The sequence below is a fragment of the Anarrhichthys ocellatus genome, unplaced genomic scaffold, assembly GCF_004355925.1.
Source record: "Anarrhichthys ocellatus isolate YVR2014 unplaced genomic scaffold, GSC_Weel_1.0 scaffold9, whole genome shotgun sequence".
Lineage (NCBI taxonomy): Eukaryota > Metazoa > Chordata > Actinopteri > Perciformes > Anarhichadidae > Anarrhichthys > Anarrhichthys ocellatus.
This window is the reverse complement of record NW_022280039.1, coordinates 428,700-442,963: the sequence shown is the minus strand read 5'-3', so window position 1 is coordinate 442,963 and position 14,264 is coordinate 428,700. Positions and strand designations below refer to the sequence as shown.

The following is a 14,264-nucleotide window of genomic DNA, read 5'->3' as shown; positions in this document are numbered from 1 at the left end:
CTCTGCAGGCTGTTAATCTGATGACATGAAAAACATGATTTGTTTCTTGCATCCTTTCTTCATTTATGATGAAAAAAAAGAGAAATAATCCTGACGCTCTGGCCTGAGGGTATAGTGCCCAGTGTGTTTCTACATTTGTGAATAAAATACATAAACTTTTAAAACTTTGGTATATCACAATCATGATCTGGTTGATGATTAATTATGAGATGACAGATAGTAGAAAATGTGTAAAACATGGCATTACCATCAAAATGATTCAAATACTTTGGCAGCACATTTTCATATTTCAAAATGAATGTTTTGTTTTTTTTATTACTCAAACGGATGGTGTGGCTCGAAATGATAAAAAGTAGGTCTTGGAAATAGAAGTCCAGATGCTGGTGTAGACTGTAAACTCTCAAAGCACATCATGCTGGAGGCTTTCTGAAACAACCACTTCAAGAATTTGCTCAAAAGACGATACTGCTGTAAAAGCGTCAGGATTCTGTGTGAATACTGAAGAATTAACATCCAGATGGCTCTGCAGTGTTATTGTGGTTTAATAATGGAGTGTTGGCTTTGTTCACTCGAGTCACAAAAAAATATATCTTACCTCTACACTTACCTCTAGAGGTATAGTTTGTGGTAGTTTTGGTTTTGTTTGTAACATCTCCTTCCAAATGAATATCCCTGTTACTGGATAATCCACATAACATCCTGACATGCATTTCCATAGAAACTATTTATTTTGTAGCAACAATTTCAAAGTGTGGAAATTCAATAAAAGCTATCAGCATTCCTTGATATCAGTATGATTTTTGTAATTTGGGTGAACTGACCCTATAGTTAGTCAACCACTAGATGGCACTAAATACTTTATTCTGATACTCATTATGCTTCCGACTGTACAGACCATAACTATAAAGACTTACTGACAACTTAACTTGTCATTAAAAACCCACGTCCATGTTTCATTGAGATACATCAATTATTTCAGAACTATGAGCTTCACAGTGGCATTTTAAACATAACGTTTTGTAATGCTTTAATAACAAGTGGTTTAATTGCCCTTTGATAGGTTTATGTTACACAATACAGCCATAAAATGCTGATAAAGAGCCATTAAAACAGACAGCAAAAGGCATAAAAAAACTACCGGCAGCAGTTAACTTGACCACATATCTTCAGGATAGACCTGACGCCAGTTTCCTCTAAAGGATGAGATTTTCTTTGAAGTGTATTGAGGCACAATATATTGTACAGCGGACTTGTCAGAGATTATGTTTGGACTGTTTCAGATATATGGAAGTCGTGCATTACTAGACTCACTCTTCCCCAGCGTGGCTCTACTGTATGTTGAAACGCACAGTACATTGGAACTATCTCCATTCCACCACACGTCTAGTACAAAGTTGGCAAAACCTCCATGCCCTTTTTTATGGTTCATTTTCAATTTGCAAAGTGTTTATATGTGGTTTGTATTTAACTTTATCAAGTTGAATGTTTGACAAGACAGTTTGTGAGATTTAGATCAAAGTCTTGCGCTCGCTCTTCAATCGCATTTTGAAACAGGAACAGCTCAAAAGCGGAGGTCGCTTCAATCAACAAACTTTAATCATCATCATCTGGTATTCTGTAACTGTCCATTAGCTATACTCAAAGACTTAACATTAAGTCTTATAAACAGTGGAAAGACTGTTTTGTTACGTTGATAAATGGAGACCCAGATAGTGGCATTCACATGAAATCAAAATCCCATCTGTATTTCTTTGATGTTGTGAAGGATTACTCGTGACACTCCTGGAAAGTTTATCTTATTCATAAACTGCTGCATAACGTCTCTTGTGTTTATTCAAGCCTATTAATCAAAAAGGGCAGAGTAATGAACAAGAAACAATTGACAAATAATACATTGTGTGATAATAATCCCGTTGCCTTTATGCCTCCGTGGCAGGTTTTCTGACTCAGAATCCGTGCAGTGAGAAGCCTGGCTCCTGAGAGGTAACGTGTGGTTATGGTTGTGTGAATGGTAGGTTGCTGTAAATGCGGAAGTCTGATGTAGATGAGTGTTTGGCACATTCTGCTTTCAGGTAAAAGAGTCTTAGCAACATGATCTTTTGATGGGGATGTTGGACATATTGGACTCACACACACAATCATTTGTAACCGGCTTTGGCTTCAGCTGTCTCTGATATGGGCACCTATCAGGTTTAGTGGAGCTCACGGTGACTTGACTTTGCCTGCCAACTCGGTAAACCAACCACACGCAGTATGATGGCTGTACCCACACACACTGTATACACACACACACACACACACATCTATCTCTTCCATCCATCTCTTTATCTCATAGATATCGCGTCTCTTTGTTAATTGGATCATCCAGCTGTGAGTGGTTGGTATTTTGATCAGTCGTGTCCAGTACTGAGTTGCATCAAGATGACACATTTATTTTGCTTGTCTTGGTTAATTTCTTCTTCATGTTGTTCACACTTTTTCCCCAAATATACACAAACAGATTTGGAAACATAATATTTCCTCTTATTATCTGATTCTCTTTGACAGCTTCCATAATGAGGCAGCCGGTGTGTGTGCAACATGTATCCCTTGTCATTAATGTTTTCATATACCTGTCAATTCTTCGTACGAGCTCAAACCGAGTAATTTCTTGGAATTAATCACTCTTCAATGTTTTCGTAGCAATTGCTATTTTCACTAAGTCACCCAGTTATGACCCTATTGTTTGTTGTACGGGAGCAGAGTAGACATTTCAGCTTATCAGATCTAAATTCAAAGTGAAGTAAAAGAACCCAGAGGATAAGCCGCGTTATTGATCTGTAGTTTCTACACATCGCCTCTCTCCTTTAGTTAATCCACAGGGTCAGCTCTAATGACATTGAGGAGCTCCTCTGGCAGTCGGCACTGCTACCATTTGCAATTTAGATAGAGGGAAATAGAAGAGGAAGAGGAGGGGGGGAGGGGAGGAGGGGAAGTGAAGGAGAAGGGAGATGGGGGAGGAACAGGAGGGCTGAAAAAAAGTGACAGGGAAAGGGGGTAAAAGAGATGATACAGGAAAGACAGACACTGAGAGGATAGGTGCACTGCAGGGAAATGGTTTTGGAAAGGGAAACATAGAAAACAGTGTAGGTGTATTTAAATGACAGAAGGATTCTGCTGATTGGGTTATGCCATCTCACACAATAAATACTCACAATAAAAATATGGCAACTTTCGCTTAATCCATGGAATAGTTAGACATTTTGGAAATTAAGCTTATTTGCTTTATTGCCAAGAGATTGATGAAAAGATTGATACCTCTCTCTCATATCCGTCCGTTAACTAGGAAATATGAAGTTACCGCCATCAGCCTATTATTTTAGCTTTGCATATGACTGGAAACGGGGAAACAGCTTGCCTGGCTCTGTCCAAAATAAAAATAATCTGGCTACCAGCACCTCTTAAACTCAATAATAACACATCATACATCGTTTGTCTATTCTATACAAAACCTTCCTTTTTTTCAGATTTTTCACTAAAAATATATACTCATTAGTGAGCTTTAGAGGGCGGGGAGGGGAATTTTGTAACCTTCAGACAGAACCAGGCAAGCTGTTTCCCCCTTTTTCCAGTCTTCACGCTAAACTAATCCAATTGGCTATTGGTGGTTTCATGTTTCCTCGACAAGTAAAAGAATAGGCTAAAGTACATTTTCAAGAACATTGAACTACCCCTTTAAGCAAGATATGCAGGAACCTTAATGTCTCAGTGATGGAAACATGTAAAAATGTGCACTCAGTAGAGTGCATATCTATGCCAGGTGCGTCTGCAACGACCACTGCTGTATTGTGTGATTGAATGAGTATACAACCCACAATTGGCTAGACCCCCGTCTAGACAGTAGAGCTGTTAGGCGTCGTAAAACATACTTCATTCAAACTAACAAAACAAGAGGTGATGTATGCAGGCAAACGGCTCGAAGACATTGTATCAGACACATCATATACTGTAATTTAGCAAAAAACTAAATTAAACTCAACAAGCTGTCTGTCCGCGTAGCAGCGGTTGATTGGCGCAATGTACACTGCAGTGTGTGTACTGGTAGTTCCGGTAGCTGTTAGCCAAACATGCCTTCCAAAACACTAAGAGTGAGCGCACTCAAGTGTGTTATCACTAGAAGCCATACCAGCCGGGGGCCTGTTAGTGGGTGAAGAGTCAGCATGCAATCAATGACAGTATATAAAACAGGCAATAAAAGGTGTTTTGATAAAGTGCGAGTCACCACAATCACGGTAGGTCCTTGAGCATGCAGCCATAACTGGCTACGCAAAATATAATGCAGTTTGCTGTAGCGAAATGCAAGATCAGCTGTGGACAGACACAGATTTGCACACTCACTCACAGACACACGCACTCAAGCAGGCACACGCACACGACTAATCACATGATCCTCCTGGTGAAGATAATAAAGAATGAAGCATCCCTTGAGGGCAACGCAAACTAAAACACTATACAAATGTGTTTGAATATATGTAGATCTTTCAATGAGAAGTTCAGAGGAAAGGGTTAACTATGTCACATTTATGCAGTTATGTGCTTTTTTTTTCACCCACTAAAAGAATTCCTGCAGCCAAACAGGAAGTCGGAGAGGGAACAGTTGGCTACCCTAATCGTGTGCAGATCCTGTGATAGCTTTCTTCTCCACAAACAATGCCGGTGATCTGGAGGGGTGTCGAAAGACCCGACAACCTGGCAGAGCCAAGATCTTTGTCACCCTCTGATCAACACTCAGACATGTTCATCTTGTACCAGGAAAAAATCTTAGTCACTTCAAAACGGTCATGCTTCCCAGTGTTTTCACATCTTCCTGTCTTTCTCTGTTTCTTTCCTTTTCACTTAAAGTATGTAAAACGATTCTCTTTCCAACGCACACGTTAGCTGTCCAGAATCTTATAAGATCATTAATTGTCCTCTTTCTGCACGTCATTCTGTTGTGTGTGCGAGAAAGAGCCTCTATTTGTCTGAATCCAAGTCTGAATGCGAATTCAGTTAACAGTTAACAGTCCGTCCATGCAATAACTGTTACACACACATATATATATATATATGAGTCAAACAATAGGAGAAGACCTGTTTGGGGTTTCCTGAAAAGTTTACCACATGATGAAGTCAGAGTGAAAGAATCCTTTTTCAAAAGAGCAGCACAGTTCGCTCACCCTGCGGTCAGACTTTAAAAGCTAATACTGCCACCATGATGTCATTACCACAGGGCCAATACAACAGCTAATGAGTCAGGAACAGCATGGAGTCTTGTAATGTAGTCTACAAATCAGTCTCTGTCCGTCAGTCTGTCTCTCTCCCTGTGGTTAACACACAAACACCCAGACGTAGCACAAAATGGAAACGCCAACCCACATGCTATATTCATGTCTAAAGCAGTGCTCCATCTCAGAGTGTAACAGTTACCTTAGTAAAACAAAAGAGGTGCTTTGTTCCATCGTCAGGCTAAATCCTCCCTCAGCAATTACCGTTCACCTTCCAAAGACCTTGGCGAGGAACAGACTCTCTTTTAAGGCAGCCAGTGGAGCATGAAGACACAGGCGCTCTAAAGGAAAAGCCAGATCACTCTTATTTTTCAGCTAGCTATACTGTAAGCTTTGAACAAAATGACTCTGTTGGTGTCTGTAGTAGGTATTTTTGTCCATATAGGGTGTATGCCGCTGAAGGTTAGTAGGTAATGTTTACCTGGCTCACCTGTTAGCATGCTACTTTTACTAGCATTAAACACAAAGTACAAGTAAGGCTGAAGGGGAAATCTTGTCATTAGTTTTGCAGGTATTGGGCCATAAACTAAAGTATTGGACAAAAGTCAACCACCGTGAGGTAAAGTCATTGGGGTTCATTGTCTTGGAACCGTGAATATCTGTGTACCAGATTTCATGGCAATCCAGATCATAGATAAAGACAATTCACTTAAAACCTGTGTTCGTGGGGAGAAATGCAAGTCATCCAGATTCATCTTCTGGGGACCAAGAATCTCTTTCATGGTCATCCATCCAATAGTTGTTGAGGTATTGGACCAAAGTGGTGGACCGACTGACCAACAGACAGACTAACGTTGCCATCCAGCCATGCCATAAGCATGGCTAAAAATACAATTTTTATCCCCAGATAGTATAATTACTCTCAGCCTATTAACCCCACAGATGTAAAATGTGTATGTGCATTGTTCACAATTATTCAACCATGACTTTTAATGTGAGATGTTAGAAAAAGTATAAAATAAAGATTTATTTTATTTTTTTCATTAACAGGACATTAATTTCACGTGGCAGCAGGATTCCCCTGACTGCACTGAATGTGTACATTTCTCTACATATACAAAAATGCAAATCCAAAAACCATGCACACCTTGCAAAGGTAAACTCATACCCATCTCCACTTGAAGCATTGCTACTGCAGAATTAGAGAGTTGTCTGCCAAAGCTGGGTCAAATATTTGCCTTGAGCTGTCCGGCTGTTTCAAAAAAATTCTTCCAGCCTGACAGAGATCCTTGAAATCAAATCCAGTTGATCTCCTCTCTAAACTCCACTTTATGACTCAGTGAAGAAAGAGACGCCACTCCTTAAACAACTGTAGTCCTGAATCTTACTCAACTTCTCATTTCCTGTTTAAGGGGAATGCAGCCTGATCGTATTATGAGGGACTGAAACACCATAAAAGAAAGGTTGTCATAAAAAATGAAAATTCCTTTTTTCCAGGAAATATACCTGTGATATATATTTTGCCCTCATGATGTATGTTTGGGACCGTTCTCCTGTCCTGTCTCCCAGTCTTCCACCATACCGCCACTGTTGCTGCATTTGTTTACATCAGGGCCAATGGGAGGGTTCTAGACACAAAGGGTCTGACAGTCTATCAGTGGAAGAGGGTAGTTAATATGGGCACACAACCCCTGTCCTGACCCTGTTGCAGGACCATCCATCATCTAGGTTTAGAGAAGGGATGAGGTTGAGAGGTGTATCCAGATGGGGGACACTTTAACCCAGGTTAGAGTCTCTTCGTCCCAGCCAGTACACAGCTTCTGTTCTGACACTCCTGAGTAAGAATAAGAATTAGGGAGAAGTTGTGCAAGAAAAGACACAACATTCTATTGTTATCATAAAATCCCTTTAAAAATATGAACACATTGACGTAAGAAAGTCCGCTGTAGGCGGTTGTTATTTATTTACGCCAGTTACGGTTGTTACGTTATGTTGTTATGTTATTATTTTAACACATTTTAACCTTATCTAAACTAGTTTTTATTAACTAAACCTTGTTGAACGTTCACTTCGTGGCATTGTGTGTTTCTGCAGCCGTGATACAAGGCTGATATCAAAAGTATTTATGAAACGTAGTTTTGGTTCACAAACATCCACATTCAAAGTATCCCGTGGATTGCAGAAATGTACAATGTCAACCTTTTTTTTCTGGCAACTGGGTTGAAAATTCATCAACACATTCAAACTGTCAGACCAATCGTGGAGCCCACACTGTATGGAGCAGAGCCTGATAGTTGTCAGACCCTGGACGGAGCTGGCTGAAGCAACGCTGGCCAGTTGATTGGCCAGTCTGCGTTCTAGCGGCGGGACGTACGGTCAATTGTGACACACTCCCATGCATATTGCAAAATTAAAGATACAGTATTTTAGTAGTCGGTTTCATCAAACGTCTCAGACACAGAGTCACATGGTCAGAGAAAATGTATCAGTCCAAAGATATCAATGCACTCAAAGCTATAAATGTTACTATCAGTTTCGTATCAATGCCCCCATGCTTAGAATGTGAAGATTTGTGACTGTAGTTCCCCCAAGGAGTAGAATTGAAAACAACACTTATGCACTGGCGTTGGCAGGCAGTGTACAGTCGGCTTTCAGTGCTTTTTCATTGAAATGGCTGCCTGCTGTGTCTGGACACAACACTGATGAGAGCGATGAGAGTGAACCAAAACTGTAAAATTGGGGGCCAAAACAATGAGCTGAAAGATGTGGAAAATCTCCGTACTGTTGCATGGAACTGCAGTTAATACTAACAAGATGTTAGGAGACAATATATTGCATGATAAAAGCAAATACGCAGTGATGTAACAATTAAACAAACAAATAATGAAACAAATAGATCTTCAGTAATGCTGAAACTGACACTTTAAGTGTAAATTCAGACAATACTACAGCAAGTGCATGTTTTGTTACTTAATTTTTTATCCGTAGAGTCATGCAATTAAAAAAACAATTAGACATATCACACATTAGGCAACTCATTTTGCCTGGTTCTGTGTCTGTGTGTTTGTGTGTGTGTGTGTGTGTGTGTGTGTGCGTGTATCTACCACCTGAAGAATGCCCACTCTACTGTCTGTTCTGTTTTGCAGAAGTCTGGTGGCAAAAGACGTTTCATTTACCCCCATACGAACACACACACACACATAAACACACACACGCACTCACACATTTGATCCAATCCCCACTCTCCCATTTCGTTTTTTTGGTTTCACTCATCTGTAGCCTTATTACCCAGAGTCCTCTGCAGCAGCCCAACCGGCGCTCCGCTGCTGGAGTGTTCTGTTAGTCACATCAGCACCCAGCGCACGCTCAACCAGCTCAGATCATCAGGAATTTTACCGATGGAAAACCTGCCCAGAATTCAGAAAAAGGCTGTGCATACATTTAATTGTGATGGAGTTTTTCCACCCCGGCTCTTCTACCTTTTTTCTCTGCTTAGTCCCAGGATGAAATGCTGTTTCATCTCCAAACTATAATTAACCTTAGAAATCATATATACAATACATAAGAAAAGTAAAATCAGGCTGGTTTGATTTTCTGCCCCTTAGGTATATTTCAATTATCATGACAAATTGTGACGAATTAGTGATGATTACAACAGCTATTTGGGCTTTTTAGAGTTTATATTTGCATCTGCATCATAACCATTAACACCATATCTTGTTATATTTTTAGTGGGATCACTGCATATAACTCAGTCATTAAAATAAAGTGATATCATCTGTATGATTTCTGAACATCTGTTGAGTGCCAGAGGCCCTTTTAGTAATATACCATTTAACAGCTGCCTAATTGCTGTATGAATCAGCATCGTAGTCTGTAAAACAGTCTAACAAATAAAGAGTATGCTCTTCTCTCTTATGGAGAGGTTTCTGATGCCCCTGTCTGTTAGATTAGCGGAATGCCTGCATGCAACCTGCAACCTTTTTTCCAGTTCTAAGAAGCTGCATCTTTTGGCCAAATTAGAAACAAATGTGATTGTAACAGAGCCACATGCGCAGATGGTAATATTTTTACACATTTTTGCTTGATGCCAAAAATGTCTGTCCATTCCTACTTTGAACTTCCAACACCGCAGACACTGCTACTGTGTCAGTATTTGTGTCATTTAATATGTGTTGGTGGTCGGAAACCCCTTTAAAATGTGATCAATATAGGCTAGCATAGAATAACCACAGAAAAACTCACACGGCACACATCATTGCCTCTCCAATAAATAACTTCTTCAATCGCAGTTCACGTTTAACACAATATGGTTGCTGGATTCCCTGCAAAGAACCGACAGGCTATTTTGCAAACAAGCATTAATCCTTGGAGTCAGCCAGCGTCAGGAAAGAAGAGTCGGCACAGCAGGGCCACCATTTTCAGGACCGCTTAACTTTAGATGTCTGTAAACGCATCGAAACATAGAATGTTACTAGACATGCTTATTCGGATGTTTTCATCTCTTGCTTTCCCGTTACATCAGCAGTTGAAAGCAAACATTTTTCTTCTTTGAAATTTATTTTGCAGCCTAACCTGGATGATCTTGGGGCTGCAGTCTTTCCATGTTGATTCCTGTTAGATAAACTATATAACCAGTTTGTAGGTTGCGTCTTGTTTACACTGCTGATCCAATTAGATCCAGAGGCAAGTTGCTTGTGTAGACCATATTGTAAATGCCACTGTGCTTATGAAAGCAACTTCTAAGTTTTGTAGCTGGTCGTAGAGTGGGATTTGTAACTTTTTCCACCATTTACAAAACCCCTAGTTGGGACAACCTCTTCATCAGCAGAGAGGAGGGGGAGGAGGGAACAGCAAATGTTGTTTGGAGCAGGCAGTTTCAAGACGCCCCTGGACCAGAGGAGACTGGGACCAAAGAGTTTTATATCTTTTCTCCTGCGTATTATGTATGTGTTTGTGTTGTATACGTGTGAGCCTGCGTGTACACATTTGTCAATGCGATTCCCCCTTGACTATCTGTATTGCACAAGCATGTGATCTATCTGCGTTAGGGTTGTGTGTGTGCCCATGTATATAGTGTGTGTCTGGCACTTGCGGGGCTGACAAGACTGTAAAGCAGCTTCTTACAGTTTTTAAAAGGAGAACATTTTCGTCAAGGGGGAACAGACATGGTTTTCATTTTAGGGCAGATCAAGGTGGTGTTGACGGTGAGGTGGTGTAAAGATCTCACAGGTGAACAGGATGCTGTAGCTACATGGGCTGTGTGAAGTAGAATAACAGAGAAGTATTTTCCATATTTCACCCTGCATGAAGCCTATTTAGGATTTGCCTTATGCTAATACTGAAAAAATGAAATGCAGGACACAGACATGGTCCCCATGCTGTCATCATGTACAGTATAACACTGTCCACTGGAGAGAGCCGTGTTTGAACAGTGATATATCCGGAATGCTGACACCAGCAATTACTCATCTGAAAACAGAAACCCAGTGTGACAAGGTGTACTATTGTTCATGCTAAATTATTTACTGTGCCACAAGCTTTTGTAAACTTCAGCGCCAATTAATCTCAAGAACCTCTTTTGTGTGAGAGCTTAATCGTTTGCTAATTAGCGTCCTTGCTAACAGACACTCTCAGTGGAAATATACGATTACATAGCCCATCGACAGGCTCAGTAAACAAAGGCTGTTTGCCAAACTGCCAAAGCAGTTGTTGTAAAACTGGAGAGAGGCTAATCTATCATTTGTGTGTGTGTGTGTGTGTGTGTGTGTGTGTGTGTGTGTCTGTGTGTGTGTGTGTGTGTGTGTGTGTGTATGTATGTGTGTGTGTGTGTGTGTACAGCCTACTGTATCTAAGTCTGCAAACATTTATGTGCGAATGAGTGACAGAAGAAGACAGCTCAAGTGAGACACAGGAGAGAAAGGTAGTAAAACAAAGGAGAAGAATGTGATTGTGGTGCATTTTGATTTCACTCTGTGCCTCACAGTGATTGCGTGTTAAGCTGATTCCAGCAAACATGTTGTTTTTTTTTTGTAAGTGACAGTGCTGTGAGTCTGTGGTGTAGGCAGCCTGGAATAGGTGACCTCAGACAGATGGCTTGGTGCTGCAAAAAACCGAGAGTGGTGGGTGGACTGAGAGACAGGGAGAGAGAAAATAGATGGAGGAAGAGTGATGTGATCTGACAGATGCAGGTATGTTGTTTTTATTACCAGTGGTGGAAAGTAAATAAGTACATTTACTCAAGTATGGTATTTAAGTACAATTTTGAGCCACTGGTACTTTATGTACTATGTTCTTCCACTGAACTACTACTAATACTATTTCAGAGGGAAATATTGTGCTTTTTACTCCACTACATTTATTTGGCAGCAATAGACACTTTTCAGATTGACATTTAAAAAAAAATATGAAAATCTTTTAAAATGCAGTGCATTTTAGATTATTAAACCAGTAGTTCCCACAACTTTTTGACATGCGACCCTAGTTGGGGACTCTTACATTTCAGATGTCAATGGGTTGTTAGCAAATTCACCAGAAACATTATTACCACTAAACTTCTCTGGTTTCATTTAAATAACTGCTCAAGGCTAAAAGAGGTAGATTGGTCCAAATAGTTCACATAAAAAGCTGACATTAGTAAAAAAATGAACACAAAATTGTCAATGACAATTTTGTTTTCTATTCTTTCTCTCCCATTAATCCTCAACCTCTTCGATTTATCTTGTGATCCTTTGGCCGACCCCGAGGTTGGAGTTGAATTGTAGTAAACTACCTAACTGTCTGTGAAGTAATTGAAAATAAATCCATCTTGAACAGTAAAATGCTGTTTACATATTGATGCAACTGTATTACAATTTGTTTTCTGCAGAAGAAGCAATTTTACCTTTAATACTTTAAATATAGTTTGCTTTTAGATTTTAATCCAGGACCTTTACATGTAATGGAGTGTTTTTACATTGTAATACTTTTTTTGTAGTAAACGATCCTAGTACTTCTACACCATTGGATATGATCGATTTTTTATTTTACTTATAAACAGGGCTGCAATAGCCAGAACGTTTTCCATGTCATAAGATGATTAACAGAAACATAGCATACACAGGAGGAGCTGGAGGGAGACAGTGGGGTGGTAGAACTAATTCTGAAACAAGACTGAAACAAGACTTATAACTAATAGGATGTTATGTGTCTTTTGTCTTATCCTCACCCCTCTCTCTCTCTCTCTCTCTCTCTCTCTCTCTCTCTCTCTCTCTCTCTGGATCAGATCATCTGCTCTCCTGACTGAAGTTGTGCTTTTCAGTGATGGAGTGTAACATGCTGGGGCTTAGTTTTGATTGTCACCACAGGCCCACAGATTACATGGGGCCACAGTCAATGGGAAAGAGCTAAGTACCCTATGGTGGAGTACATCTTCAGCCAGCCTGCCTTCTGGGCTTCAAGCCAGTTAGGAAACCTGCGTGTCAGTCAGTCAGTCAGTCAGTTGGTCAAAGAGACAACCCGTCAAGCAGTCAGACAAAATGCGGCCAATTTTATCAGTCAGTAAGACAGGTTTCACGGCCCTAACTCTACTTCTATACTTCTTCCTATCTTTTGGGGAGTTAAGGTGATCTACTGTGATCAGACTGTGGCCCCTTGTAGCACAACAGAGGCTGTCACATCGTGTTCCCACCTCAGGCTTCCTGAAGGAGACAGGAAGTTGAGAAGAGAAAAGAGAGGAGAAACACCTGATAAATGAATAACACTGAAGTGAAGCTTAAGGTACTGTATTTTACATAATATCTCGGTATATACTGTAGAAATACACTGTACAGTGTATTTTACACAGTACACACATATATTTAGCTAAATGGAGCAACTTAATGATTTTTAATCTTGCTAAATTGTCATTCAGTTTTCATTGTTATTGCTGATATGACTTGTCTTTCCAGCTGCCAGTAACTATTATTTATATTGTTAATTGACTTTTTGATTAATAAATTAGAAAACAATGCCCAAAGTTGACATGCAGAGAAAAAGGTTCAGCATATTTGCTTGATGAATGATAATTAATCCATTTTCAAAATTGGTGTTGATACCATTTCTGTCCATCAACAAAGCTATTATTTGACTAACGATTTCAGCTTGTTCATTGATTTTAGAGTATTTCTTCTCCAAACTGGTAATGCTTTGTAATCTGAATCACAGGTCTGTCTTGTCATGCCAAAGAAGCATGATAACATTTAATTGTAATCACAAATTTGCAGACAGCTAATAAGGGGATAAGGGGGTAGAAAGAAAAAGAGAGAGGGAGCGAAGGGGGAGGGGGAAGAATGATGCAGGAACAAAGGTGGAAGGGACGTTAATCTCCAAACTCAGGAGAGGCTAACTGTTCATTACTTCGGTAAAGAGTGGAGCACCGTGTTATTAACAGGGGTCAACTCAGCATAGAGAGTGTGCTGGCCAAGTATCTTTACCTCCTCCATGTCCATCTATCCATCTATCCATCTATCAATCTATCGATCTATCCATCCATCCATCCATTCATCTATCCATCTATCCATCTATCCATCTCTTTCTTTATCAGTGTCTCCCTCCCTCTAATCACAGCCTCTGTCATGTTGAGCAATAAGGAGGATGACTGATCATTGACTCCATGCTCATATGAATATGATGATACCATATATTATCTGAACCATCTGACCATAACAACAAACAGGTGACCAAGTCAGATCATGTCTGATCTTATTAGATTTTACATAACATGACCTGTTAACCTTTACATTCTCTCTCTTTTCCTCACTCTTCCTCGCCACCTTCCTCCTTCCTCCTCCTCCTCCTCCTCCTCAATCCTCTGGAACACATGGTTATCGCCTGATAGTGGTTGTCATGGTGATCGACCCCAGGGGACTCATACCAAAACCAAAAGTTCTGCTTGTCTGAAATAGAACCTCCGCCGCTCTCCAGGGGGAAGGGGTACATTTGGTACAAGGGGAGGGAGGGAGAGAGAGAGAGAGAGAGAGAGAGAGAGAGAGAGAGAGAGAG

General features: G+C 40.2%; 1 protein-coding gene across 1 annotated transcript in view; it reads left to right on the top strand.

The window, feature by feature from the left end:
- The window catches only part of ssbp2a (single stranded DNA binding protein 2a), a 62,610-nt gene that overhangs the window by 999 nt on the left and 47,347 nt on the right, over positions 1-14,264 (top strand). The window lies entirely within an intron of this gene.